We start from the raw sequence: 13,624 nt of genomic DNA, 5'->3' as shown, positions 1-13,624 counted from the left end.
GGGCATTGTTTTTTAATGCAACTGTAAATTAATCTGTGTGCACTCTGTTTTTTAAATAAAGATTCTTCATAACTGTAAGAATCATTTTTGCTTAAGATTGTTTCATTTGAAATGCCCATCTTCAAAATTGTTACTTTAGCACAGGAGTGGGCAAACTTTTTGGCCTGAGAGCCACATCTGGGTATGGAAATTATATGGTGGGCCATGAATTGCTCATGAAATTGGGGCTTAGAGTTCGGGGGGGGTTCAGGCTCTGGGGTGGAGCTTGGGATGAGAGGTTTGGGGTGCAGGAGGGTGCTCTGGGAAGGGGGTTGGGGCATGGGAGGATGTCAGGTGCAGGCTCTGGGCAGCGCTTACCTAGAGCAGCTCCCAGAAGCAGTGGCATGTCCCCCCTCCAGCTCCTATGCAGCGGTGTGGTGCTGGCCAGGCAGCTCTGTGTGCTGCCCTGTCCGCAGGGGCCACGCCTGCAGCTCCCATTAGCTGTGGTTCCTGGCCAATGGGAGCTGCAGAACCGGTGCTTGGGGCAGGGGGAGTATGCAGAGCCCCCTGGCTGCCCCTACATGTACGAGCCGGAGGGGGGAATGCTGGTGCTTCCGGGAGCCACGTGGAGAGGGCAAGCCCCTGACCCTGCTCCCCAGCGGGAGCCTGAGGACTGGATTCAAAGGTCTGACAGGCAGGACACGGTCCAGGAGCTGTAGTTTACCCACCCCTGCTTTAGCAGCTCCAATTAAATGATTTTTTTAAAATGTACAACTTAAATTGTTTACAAACAGTGTACCACCATATATGATTAGCTTTATTACTAAAGATTAAGGCCAAAATAATTGTCAAGAGGAAGAAAAAGGAAACTTTCAAGGGACAATATAGTTGCAAATCATGTAGAAAAGGAGTAGTTATGCCACTGGCACAAGAGCTCAAAGATTTATATGGAAGCAAGGGCAAAAATGCAGTTATACCTCTACTATATTTGATTCAAGGAACATGCACTGACCTACCAGTGTCCTAATTTATTGATTTAACTTAGCCTAAACTGTGCTATATTATGAAAAATACTTTTTGAAATCTTTATTGTAAAAGTTTTACAGTTCAAGCTTGTGTTACTTGTTTTTGTCTATTCCCTGTCTTTAAAAGGCATGGGGTTTTTTGGGTGGGGGGGGGGGGTGGGAAGAGCAGGACAGCTTGTAGGCTGATAGCTAAAGGTCCTGTTTTTGTGGTATCATCCCAACAGTTGTGATAGCTCTTCAATGTGGCAAATGCAAACCAGTGGCAGGGAAGTTACCACCTTCTGCATTGTAGATAATTGTAGGAACAACAGTATCAGATTGCCCTGCCCTAAAATATATCATTCTTCTTGCAAGTCCAAGTGTATAAGCAAAAGTTTAGTACTAATCAGCCCTATCTTTCTATGGGCTCGTTTTTTTTCCAGATCTTGGAAACTTTGGATGCAGTAAAGCTGCTTCAGCCATTATTGTCCTGTGGGGTGTGCCTCCAGCCCTTCCAAACATCTGTTTCTGGTCACATCTCGTGACGCCAGACATAATGGCCTGGATACAAATATCTTCGAAACAGCTTTAAAAAGTGAAACAGTGTTTGTATGAAAAAGGACCCTCGTGTCTCTCCCTCCAAAGGGAGCCAGCCCTCGCTGCTCTGCCCAGCTCAGGTACTCTGCAGAAGCCCGGAACCATAGAATAGAAGGGACCACAAGGCTCCTGTAGGGTGACCGCCTGCCCAGCTGCAGGATGGGTGGTGGCTGGAAGGCGGGTGTAGCTCTTCCGTCGCGAGTTATTCCAGCAGGCTGGATGGCTCACGCCGCCCGCTGAACGCGTTCCGCCGCCGCTGCTGGCCGCGGGGGCGGGGAAGCGCGGCCCGGGCTCCAATTTCAGGGGCCGCCGCGGGAGCGTGCCCGCAGCGCTGCCCGTCTCTCCGAGAAGCCGGGGTAGGTGATCTCCTCGCTCGCAGCCGGGCAGGGGCCAGGGCTGGCCGGACGCTAGGCACCGGCCAAGGGATGCCCTAGGGCCTGATCGTGCGCGGAGCTGAGCCCCGGCAGCAGCTCGCCCTGGCTGGAGCGCGGTGAGCCCGGGCACAGGCGGCGGCCGCCGCCGCCCTCGGGGGAGGGGGAGACGCCTTGGGGTTGCGACACCGTCTCGCCCTCGGCGGGGCAGCTCGCTGAGTCAGCGTCGGGCTCCCGCGTGGTGCAGCGAAGGGGAAGCGCCCGGCCGAGCCGCTCTCCCGGTTCCAGGGCGCACCGACCGACCGAGCAGCGCCGGGCTCCGGTCCCCGGTCCCCGTGTCCGGCCCGCTCGGGGCGGCAGCAGCGCCGGGTCCCGGCCAGGCGGCCTCGCTCCTCCCCTTTCCCTCCGTGTCCCCGCGCGCGTCTTGCCCGCCGCCGCGGTGAGTCCTGCGCGCGCCGCGCTCACCCTGCTGCGCCTGGGGGCGGGGGGCTCGCAGTGCTGGGGGCGGGGCAGATGGGGGGGTCTCAGTGTTGGGGGGGTCTCAGTGTTGGGGGCAGGACAGATGGGGGGGGTCTCAGTGCTGGGGGAGGGGCTGCTTAGGGGGTCACAGTGCTGGGGAGGGGACTGTCTGGGGCAGGAGAGCGAGGGGGATCACAGTGCTGGGGGGCATGTCACACGGTTGTGGATGAGGCCTCGGTGAGATGAATGAGGCCAATGGCTGCAACGCTTCTACAGCTCAAGCCTCAGGGTGGCTGGCTGGGTGGTTCTGTGGCTGCCCCCTGCGTTTCCTTTCCAGAGATCTCATCCCTGTAGTAGGTTTTGAGATGCTGCTGCTTTATGCAAAATAAAGAGTCGAGCATCTGAAAACAAATGCAGTTCTTCTAAAACAGTGACCGGGGCAGACTTCCTTGGCCAAGTGGGCCAATGGCCATTTGCAGAGTTGTCAATGAATGTAATTTGGATTTGGCATAGGTGTCCCTCAAAGTAGGGTTGCCATCCCTCCAGGATTGCTCTGGAGTCTCCAGAAATTAAAAATGAATATTTAATTAAATATTATGTCATGATAAAACCTCCAGGAATACATCCAACCAAAATTGGCAACTCTACCTCAAAGATACCTATTAACTGCAAAGAGGTGGTTGACTTAAAACATGTGACTCCAGGATTGAAACCCCTCAGTTTAGGTTGCCGGCTGCCTGACGACTATGTGTGTGTGAGAAGTGGGAGAATTTTCTTTACCCCAGTCCAGTGGCCCACAAGTCTGGCCCGGTGCTGTGTTTCCCACTGTTAGGTATGTGCCTCTTTACTGGCTGTCTTTGCATGGCTTTACCAACATTGAATTGTTTTATTTGGGATGGTGGTGGAAGGAAAGAGAACCATTCAAAGATCCAGAGCTGTAGAAGCAAAATATTTCAGGTAGCCCAGGTCTCAGAAATAAGGGGATATACGAGGGAAAGGAGCAGGAAACCAAGGAGGTATCAGATAATATGGGATGAATTTGTGTGGGAGACGGTCCAGTGAAGCAAGTATGCAAGAGGGGAATAGTGGGACAAATGGGCTAGGGGAGTTGAGAGGAAAGGCAGAGAAATGTACAAGGTTTAATTAATGAAGTAAAGAAAAATTAACTAGCTGTAATTGAATTTTCTTTGACATTCTGGGAGGTGTATTGTGAAATCCTCTCATTCAGTCCAGATGTGTCCTCGTCTGGAGTTTGGTCTGTGAGATACAGCCAAACTCAAATTACTAGATGACATGGAGACAGTAATGTTTTCTATAGCTACGGTGTACCGGCATTAAGTATTTATGATTCTTATTCTAGTTTTAAAAAAATTTTTTTTTAGTCTAGGCTTTGTTTGTTAATCTAATATTTGCACTTTGTAAATCTGTACTCAGGCTGTGTTCCTAAATTGCAAGGGTTGAGTTTCATGTTTCTTCAGTGAGAGACACTCCCATTCCTCAGAAATTTGGCAGAGGACACATCACACTAGGCAGGGCTTGAAAAGTGTGCTGAGCAACTTTTAGGTAGAGAATTAAACATAACAGCTAGAGGCTAATATGGGAACCCCACTAGCAAAGGCAGTAGGAAAACCCAAACCCAGCTGCTCCTCCCCAACGTCACCCCCTGCTGCTGGCAGAGGGAAGGTTCTGCAGGAATACAGTACACCTACATTACCAATAGCAGATCCTGGGTTAACTCTTCTTCCTGGATACCAGTGGCAAAGCCAGAATGGTCAGGCTTACACATGATCCCTGTAAAATGGAATATGACCACCAGCAGCCTGACAAAGGAAATGCAAGAGGGCCCTATTGAGCTAGGTGTTGTGTACCCACTTAACAGTGAGATGATCCCTGGCAAGAATTAGTTTTACTCCAATCCTTAAGAGACCAAGCATGGAAAATTTCTAGGGCTGTCAATTAGTCACAGTTTACTCACATGATTTATTCAAAACAAATTAACTTGATTAAAAAATTAATTGTGATTAATCGCAGTTTAAATCGCACTGTCAATAATAGAATACCAATTTAAATTTTATATAAATATTTTGGATGTTTTTCTACGTTTTCAAATGTATTGATTTCAGTTACAACTCTGAATACAAAGTGTACAGTGCTCACTTTATATTATTTATTATTACAAATATTTGCACTAAAAAACAAGAAATAGTATTTTTCAGTTCACCTCATACAAGTACTGTGGTGCAATCTCTTTATCGTGAAAGTGCAATTTACAAATGTAGATTTGTTTTTGTTACATAACTGCACTCAAAAAGATTTCATTTGAGAAGAGGATGGTGTTAGGAATAGCAAGATCAAAACAAGCAGAGGCTATATTAACAAGAACAACAAGCCAGTATTGAGAATCACTTGTATAATCGTGTGTAAAAGAGCTTGCCTTAAAAGAAACAAGAGCCATCAATCTATCAGTTGGCACAAATAATATCTTCTCTCCTCTGCGTTCCTCCAGATCTATTGTTCTTCAAACTACCAGGAATAACTACTTAAACTTACTCTGATTTTAAAGTAGAGAGGGGAAAAAAACCCCAAGGTCAGATGCTGCTCTCAGTTACACTGGAGTGAAGCCAAAATAACTCCAGTGAAGCCACAGGAGGCACTTCCTGTCCCAGGCACTGCAACTTCTGGGGTCCCAGCGCCACTCAGGTTTGGCCCAGCCGTCATGATGACGGGAGTCCAAGTACGCCAAATTTGAGTGAATGGCTCTGTAAGCCCATGAGCAGGGTCACAACTCCACTCTCACAAATTTGGTACAGTCAGAGGGGCGGGGCCAAACCCAAGCCGCACTGCAACCCCGGAGATTGCAACATTTGGAGCAGAGAGCCAAACCCAGTCAGCCTCACAGCACAGGAGCTGCAGGAGCCACCACTGTGGGGTGAATGCCAGGAAGGACCCCCTGGGGCGGGGGGCAGGATCTGACCGAAACCACCCCAGGGCCTCCACCCTCAGACTTTACTGGGTCACGACAGGCCATAAACATTTACAAATGGGTCCTAAGCCCAAAAAGGTTGAGAACCACTGTTTTAGGGGAGGCTGAAATAAATATAAACTCTCATAGCACCAAGGCAAGCCATTTCATTGGGATCCTGACTTTTAGTCATATTAGAACATATCTGTAGGAATTTTGCAGGACTGGATTATAACCGTATTTTATCTAGAAAATCCCTCCTCTCTCTATTGTCAGGGGGATATCCTTATGTCAGACAATTCTAACACTCTAGTGGAGCAGTGGACATAAATTCTACCCCCTGTTAGCATGTAATGATTGTGCTGTGGGTTTTTTGTTTGTTTGTTTTTCTTTATAGCACTGCCAAGCACAAATATAGTTATGTTGGAGGAGGCACTTTCATAAGCACCTGTGTTCAGGTTCTGGAAAATATTACCAATATGCTGAAATGTCTCATGCTATATACACTGTGACAGGTTTCAGAGTGGTAGCCGTGTTAGTCTGTATCAGCAAAAATAACGAGGAGTCCTTGTGTTCTAGCCCACGAAAGTTTATGCCCAAATAAATTTGTTAGTCTCTAAGGTGCCACAAGGACTCCTCATTGTTTATGCTATACCCTGTAGATTTTTTGTTTTGTTTTGTTTAAGACAATGGAGTGTAGTAAAATTCTGTGTGGATCTTTTGAGTGAATTGTCAGTGTGGAAAAGAGTGGCTTTCACTTGTGAAAAATGTCTGCAAATGCTGCTGCTTTTTCTGTCGGTCTTTCTTGGCATTGGGGTAATTAAAAAATTAGTTTTAAAATTCTCCATAGACTTAATCCTCAATAGTGGACAAAAGCCATTGACGTGTTGTGCTGAATAGAGAGGAATTTTTGCAAGTACTTAAGTGCTTTCCTGGATCAGGGCCTAAGTGCTAAGGGTTCTGAGACCTGAGTGGTGTTCCTGGCTCTGCTTCTGTCTTGCTATGTGACCATGGGCAGTTACTTTACCTCTCTGTGCCTCAGATCCCCATCTGCAAAATGGGGTGGGGTGTAAATGATGCTTATCACAAAGTGCATTTAGATCTATGGATGGAAAATGCTATATGAGCGCTAAGGATAGTATTGTACATTGGGCTGTTGTAAAACAGATTTGAGAATACTCCAGGGTTCTCGTCTGTTGGTGGGGCTTTGAAGTATTAATGGAGGTGATACTCTCTCTTCTCTTCCTGTGGGGTGGAGGTGGTGCAAAATTCCAGTGGTGACGGTGACAAACTTCTTAAATCTGGAATATGTATGTATACATACTATATAATTCTGAAGGGAAGCTTTTGTTGGATTGAGTAAAAGTCCACGTTGTTAAATGTTACTCCTGCTTTCACTGCCAGGTACATCTTATTTCATTGGAGAAGATGGAAGAGAAAGCACACACACATTATACACCGTTTGTCATTCCCCTTGCCTCTTAAATAGTCGTGAATATTCTGAATACAAAAGACAAATGCTGTTAAAGTACAGTATGCCTAAATGTAGCTGTGCAGGAAGGCAGAGCTTTATTTGCTGTGGGGAACTATAACTATATGAACAGCTTGACTCTTCATAATTTAAACACAACCATAGTGATGCATTAATAGATTTTTTGCTACTCTTTACTTGGTTTTAAAGAAAAAAAACAAAACTGTATATTTAAACTGAAATACATACTTCATGGACTATGTGCGCTTGTCAGTGTTACCCTATGAAATTATGGTATAAACATACTATGGGCCCAATCCTGTATGCCTAACTAAACCAAAAGCCCCATTGACTTACACAGGAGTTTTGCCTATGCTAGGAGTGAGGAATCAGTCCCTGTATGTAATTAACAGAACATCTAATCATTCAAATACATCTGTGTATGGAATGCCAGATATTTATAGACTGGTTACAGGTATGCAGTCTAGAAATCAACAGTACAGTATGTTTAAAAACATAAGGAAATATCATATACTATGAACTTGCCATGTGCAATTTTTAAACATTTACATCTCCTTTCTAAATGTATCTTTAAGCATGTGCTCGTCCCATGACCTCAGTGGGACTTTACTTTTTAAACATGTGCTTAACTTAATGTCCTAATTAGGCATGCTTTCCTGAATTGAGGCCTCAGATACTATGATGAAGGGTGCTATGGAAAAGCCTAAGATAAATAAGTCTTCTGACTCCTAGCAACTTGTTCAGCTAGTGATGGGTCATAGTTGTTGTTTTCAGAGAGTCAGTAGGAGTGGTTTGTTTTGGACAATCAGAACAGAACTAATATGGGTTGGATTTTTCATTTGGTTTAATTCTTTAAAGAGAAACCATCTCAGTCCTAAATTAGTTTTTCCTTTACTTTAAAAACTAAGTGACCAAGGGAAAACCTGCTGTTCAGACTGGTTTTGCTTCCCCATCTTGTATACTCTCTGCCTGTGAATAGCCAGTTTAATCAGAAACCAAACTTAATGGATTAAATACTTTTCATGCTCTTATTGCAGCCTTCACCCCTTTCCCTGTTGCATGTAAGTTAAGAGGCTCCAATAAGATCCTTTGGCAATAAGTATTTACAGTATTGATAAACCACAATATTCTTCACTACCAGATTAGGTGAGCTTCTTCCATCACCAGGCAAGGGACTGGCAGGCATGAGCAGCAGTTGTGATGAGATTTGAGGGAAACACTTTGAGGAAAAAAGAGGGTGTGAACAGTAGAAAGCAGAGCCAATATTTTCTGACCGCACAAAGATAACCGTTTTAAAGAGCTGTTGTAATCAGCAGACTGACTACATCAAAATGGCATCATCTTACTCATCCTTGTGTGACTCCATCTCAGTGATTATACAGCACGTCCCCCTTGCCCCATGTCCCCCTTTCATTTCTCTCTTGCCCCAGTCCCCTCCCATCTTTCATTACCCCCAGCAATTCATGCTCCTTTCCCTCTGTTTCCCCCTTTCCCTCTGTTTCCAGCATTGCTGTTGTTTCCCCTGTCCTACAGATCCCTTCCACCTGCCTATTGCTCTAGTTCCCTTCTCTCCTTTGCTTTTAAACTCCTTGGATGAGCAGTCTTCTCCCTTGATTGCTCCTCCTCCAGTTTTTTGAGCTCATGCTTTCTGGCTTTTGCCCTGTTCAATCCACTGAAACTGCTGTCCTCAAACTAACAGCCTCTGCAGTCAGTTACTCCATCTTCCCCTCCTCCACAATCCTCACGGCTGTTCCATGATTATGAGGCTACACATGCCTCATATCTACACCCAAGGCTCTCAAATCTCTCTCTCCATCTTTTTGGTAACCTGTACAGTCCCACATCTCCGTCTGTCTCTGGTTATTGTTACGAATTATACCTCACAGGTCACGCATATAAACTGCTGCGAGTTATACCTGATAGGTCACGCACAAGAACTGCTGCGAATTATACCTGATAGGTCATGCACAGTTCGAGTCTAGGCTGAGGCACACGAACGAAGTCCACAACTGCAGAGTTCTCAAAGACACTAAGTTTATTATGCTTGAGCGTGGTGCCCCCCTGCTAATCAGGAGAGGACCCCGAATGCAGGTTATACAGAGATTATATACCTTTTAGCAAAGCATGTTGCCCTCATGCATCAGAAACCTTAGCCAATAGACAAACTCTTCCTTTATCTACCACCTATTCCTGCTAAGTGCATTCCCCAAACCCCCCCCCCCCCCCCCGCTAAACCATTACTTCAACTACACAACATGGTCCTAAAGCAATGCACCAGTAGCCTTTCTTATCAGGATGGGAGGTTCGCATCAAGGCCAGGAGGCAGGGAGTTAGGAACAGACAAAGAACAGAAACCGGGAGTCGAGACAGGCTGGAAACAAGAGGGGGGTTTTCACAGGAATGCAGTATCTAAGGAACACTCCTCCTGGTGCATGATGTGTTTGCTTTTAGACAATGGTGGGCCCCAAACCAAAATGAAGTCACATATGCTAACTTTTCCTTAACAGTCCCCCCTTTTCTTTTGTACGTCAGTAAACTATATTGGGGCTGAGTAACCGCGATGCAGGGTTAGCAGTTGCCGATAGCACATACTACAATATTGTAGGCATACAAAAAATAACACAAAAGCAATAACAGCCAAAAGAAAGAAATACAAAATACACCGTCCCCAAGCCCCCACATCCCGTAGCCATGAGGTGAGCCAGTTCCAGACCTCCTGGAATTCAGCGCTGATATTGTCGAGGCTGATGTGGTGGAATAGGGCTGCCTGCTGCATGAGGATGTGGATATGAGTTTCCACCCTGTGCTGCTGATTTACAAATACACAACAGCTTGAGTTAACCAGAGCACAAACTCTGTCCTGGTTTGCAAGGAGATAATCCAGGGCCAGGTGGTTTTGCAATGTAGTTCGGGATACTTGAATTACTTTAATTTGAAGGGCAGATAAGGCATCTGCAGTTGCATTTGCCATTAATTTTAAAGCAGCTGAAATATTAACTATAGCTTTTTCTAGTTTGCTTACTTTTAATTATGGCAGAAACCATTGCACAAAGGAGTGAAAGCCTGTGGGCCATTGAGAAAGAGGGTTTAAAGGAATACTTTGTCGGTTTCTCCATATTAGATTGTGGATTTCTTCCTGGGTCAGGGTTTGGTGTACTGTCACGGCAGGTACTATCGCCCCTAAGGTACATGTACCACACCATCCTGCCGGGAGAACCTTATAGGCTGTGTGATTGCATAACCAATACCAGCCAGACCCCTCAGGGACTGGCCACGGGGCCCCGGAGTAGGTGGAGGGGCCTGCTGCCTTAGAGCTGATCTGGGTGGTGTCCTTGCATTCCACAAAATTTTCGACAAAAACTGTATTTTTCATACCCTTACGTTGTGACACACACAAAGCATAATTACCCTGGGCCACCATATCAATAGACCATCTTTGGATCGTAACATTCCAGTTGAATGTAGTGTTTGCCCATAGCTTAGCTTGGAGTGTTCAGTTAGGAGGGATAGGTACCCCTATCAACGGGACCCCCTGACTCAAATATGTGGGGGTATGAATACAAATCCAACATTGCGTTTGATTTACATCCTGTTTTATGGCACGGGTTAAATTCAAAAAGCTATTGCCCTCCCATCCTTGTACTGGACTTGGGAATAGGGAGAGGAAACCCCCAGGCAAACCATACCAATGTCGGCATCCTCCTCTATTCCATACAAAAAACAACACCACCAATGTAAGTTCGATAAACAGGAACACAAGAAGTCCTGGTGGGCTGTAAAGGTTCCAATAGCTGGAAAGCTTAGTCCATGGGTTGGTCGTGGTGTTCGTTTGTGAAGTGGCTCGTCCAATGGTTTGTCAGGGTCAGGTGGGGGTCCCAGCGCCAACTTAACGTAGCTATGATGGGTCCAGGAACCTTTACTTGCAAAGGAGTGGTGGCTGATGGTGGGAGTAATGTTCGTGGCTATAAGGCGTTTTTGGTATTCATACTTGCCCACAAGCACAGATTCCAGCCCCTGGAATAAACCCACCCCACCACTTCACTTCACATTCCCAAGAATACATCCCGCAACTTCCTCCCTGCCAATGTACAATGCTCCGTCTTTGCCACCAAGGCCAATTCTCAGTGTCTTTTGCAGTTAGGAATCCTTGGATCTTGGTGGTTTCAGCAGAGCAGGCGTTCCTTCTTCTCTCTTGGAACAGTCATGGTTTTGCATTATACAGGGGAGAGGTTACTAGCACGTCACCCTGTAGTGCTTTGGTTTCTTTAGCAAATACTGAATGCAGGTTAGCTCTGTCAGTGGACAAGGGAGAGGTTACTAGCACTTCACCTTGTTCTTTTCCCTGCTGTCCAAAAGGAGGAAAGAAAGAAAAAAAAAAAAACCCAGAAGGAGGGACAGCTGATCAGTAGTCGAAGTGAAGTCATCTCGAGGTGGAGGAGTTTTTTTGCAGTAAGAAGCATGGGTTCAGGCAGTCAGTCCTTGGCATTTTACGGCGGTGTTGGTAGTTAGCAGGACTTAATAAGGACTTTTCCAGCATGGGGCCAGAGTAGTCTTTTGTTGATGGACCTTTATGTAGACCCAGTCACCTGGTTTTAACAAATGGCAGGTTTGCTCAGGATTTTTGAAGCAGGACTCTTTTTACCTGTAAATACAGAGACTTAACACATTTTATTAATGTCTGGCAATGTGTTGCAGATCTTACAGCTGCTTGGGCACATTTAAGCCCCCCTCTTTCTTGGTTGTTAGCCAAATTCTAGCTGTGAGTAGTGTCCTTGGGCAGGCCAGTGTCTTATTTTTGGACCGAGCCTGCCAGCTACAGTGTTGAATTAGCTTGTTCTTTTGTGTTTTTTTTTGTTTTTTTGTTTTTGTTTTTTTGGCTTTTATTAACCTGCAAAGGAAATTTTTGCTTTTTACTTATATATTTTTGTTTAAAAATGAACACACATACATTGCCTATTATACAGCATTTTAGTTTTATTGTTTAATGTATGCCACATACACCTTTTTAGGAAAATGACTTTATTACAGAGCTTTGGAGCAACAAGCCAGGACAAGCACACCCACTTTTGAGGAGTTCACTTGGTACAACTTTTGGTGTTCAGTAGCTTTCTTTTTTTCCCAGCTCTCTGGCTAGAAATTTGAGGTAGCCAGAAGTATTTCATGTATAATATGGGGAGTGGGTTAATCTTTCATGTCCTTGCTTTTAAAGACTGTTGGTGTGCGAATTTTAATAACAATTTTTTTAATTAAAAGATTTGGCTAATGAAATTTTTTTTTATTTAAGCAAATGTATTAAACTTTAGTATATTATATTTTTTTGATATTATTTAAACATTTTGTATTTTAAGTTGAATGAAACAAGTATTTGCATTTTGATTTAACCTTTTTATTTAGTTTTAAACTAAACTGTTTTATGAAAAATTAAATACAGCTACAAGACAAACACCACAAGACAGGACATAGAACACAGAACATAATTTTTATTGTGCCAGTAAAGTCATGAGATGTTGAATTGCTTTTTAGCTGGCATTAGTTTTTTTTTATGTTTTTGAAAGACAAAAAAACCCATAGATTTACCCCTTCCGGGCAGTTAGTCATTGCTTAAAATATTTTCTTTTTATATAAATACCCTTGTTAATTGCAGGCAAAACAGAGGAATTACATATTTTTTTTGTATTTATTTTATAGGCAGCCCTGCTTGTAGTGGCTTCTACCTTATCAGTTAGGTAACTTACATTAAAACAAATGCTTTTTGGCTTGCTTTTGGCTCCACAGCTTAAAGATTTTTACTTTAAAAAGGGCACAATAAACTTTACCAGATTTTTGATTGCCTTTTACTTTTAACTTCTGCTGTCAAACACACAGCAACCTGAAAAGGAAGACACCACCTATTGTAGCCCCTTGGAGCCTAATAAGATATTAATTAAGTAGCACTGTATAACTGCATTTTTTTTGGAAAAGGGCCCATTTTTCTTAAAATGGCTGCAAAGAAACCAAGAATTTTTTTATTTTTTTTTTTAGTATTTTACAAAGTTTAACTGCTTAATTTTTTTTAGCAACTACAGAGTTAACTTTTTACTTTTTTTTTTAAATTCCTTGCTTATTTTGACACCCAATTAACTTAGATTTTACCATTTTAAGTATTATTTTGGGATTTACGTTTTTTATTTCTCTAATTATTTACTCCTCTTTTTCTACTGTGACCTCCAAGTTTTTAACTTGTTTTTCAATTTCTCTGTTTGTTGCCTGCCCGCTTGGGCCCGATCCTGTTTTTTTCTCTGAACTGTCCCTTCCATGAGCACCAGCTTTGTTTCACTACCAATTTAACAAGGAGGGTGGGCTTCTTAACTAGCCCCCCAGCCCTTCTGGTCTCTTCTCTTAAATATTTTTACTTACAAGGGCTACCCAAGTCCTGCCCCCATGAGGCTTGTCACCTGGAGAGAACGTACGGTCAATTGGCAAGCAAGGAGGTGACGGGCATAAGTCAGAAAGCCGAGGGTAAGCTGGAGGAGGAGCAGAAGCAGGCATAGCACAGAGCGGGGCTGGAGACCCCTGAGATGAATAAGGAAAGGAGGAGGAAAGAGGACGTCCTTTCGCACGCGCATAAGCCCAGTTGTCCCATACATACCAATAATCCATCTGGGCTGGAGCTTTGTTCTCCAGCCTTTTCTTAAGCGCTGTTAATTTTTCCCCAGCAAAGGAACCATCCGGTGGCCATTCGAAAGGTGTTTGAGTTGTTAGTGCTGGCCACTCAACCTTG

The 13,624-nt window shown here is 44.5% G+C and overlaps 1 protein-coding gene across 3 annotated transcripts in view; it reads left to right on the top strand.

Moving 5' to 3' along the window:
• The first annotated feature begins 1,795 nt into the window (after nucleotides 1-1,795).
• Nucleotides 1,796-13,624, top strand: part of NOD1 (nucleotide binding oligomerization domain containing 1) — a 50,612-nt gene continuing 38,783 nt past the window's right edge. The window contains exon 1 of one of the 3 annotated variants that reach the window (XM_074945590.1): nucleotides 1,796-1,936. The gene's annotated coding sequence lies outside the window, so the exon portion shown is untranslated. Of the gene's footprint in view, nucleotides 2,071-2,287; nucleotides 2,391-13,624 lie in introns of those variants that run through there. The other 2 variants (XM_074945591.1, XM_074945592.1) reach the window with 2 other exon arrangements.

The sequence above is a fragment of the Natator depressus genome, chromosome 2 (assembly GCF_965152275.1).
Source record: "Natator depressus isolate rNatDep1 chromosome 2, rNatDep2.hap1, whole genome shotgun sequence".
NCBI lineage: Eukaryota > Metazoa > Chordata > Testudines > Cheloniidae > Natator > Natator depressus.
The sequence above is the reverse complement of the archived record's forward strand: the minus strand, read 5'-3'. Positions and strand labels throughout refer to the sequence as shown.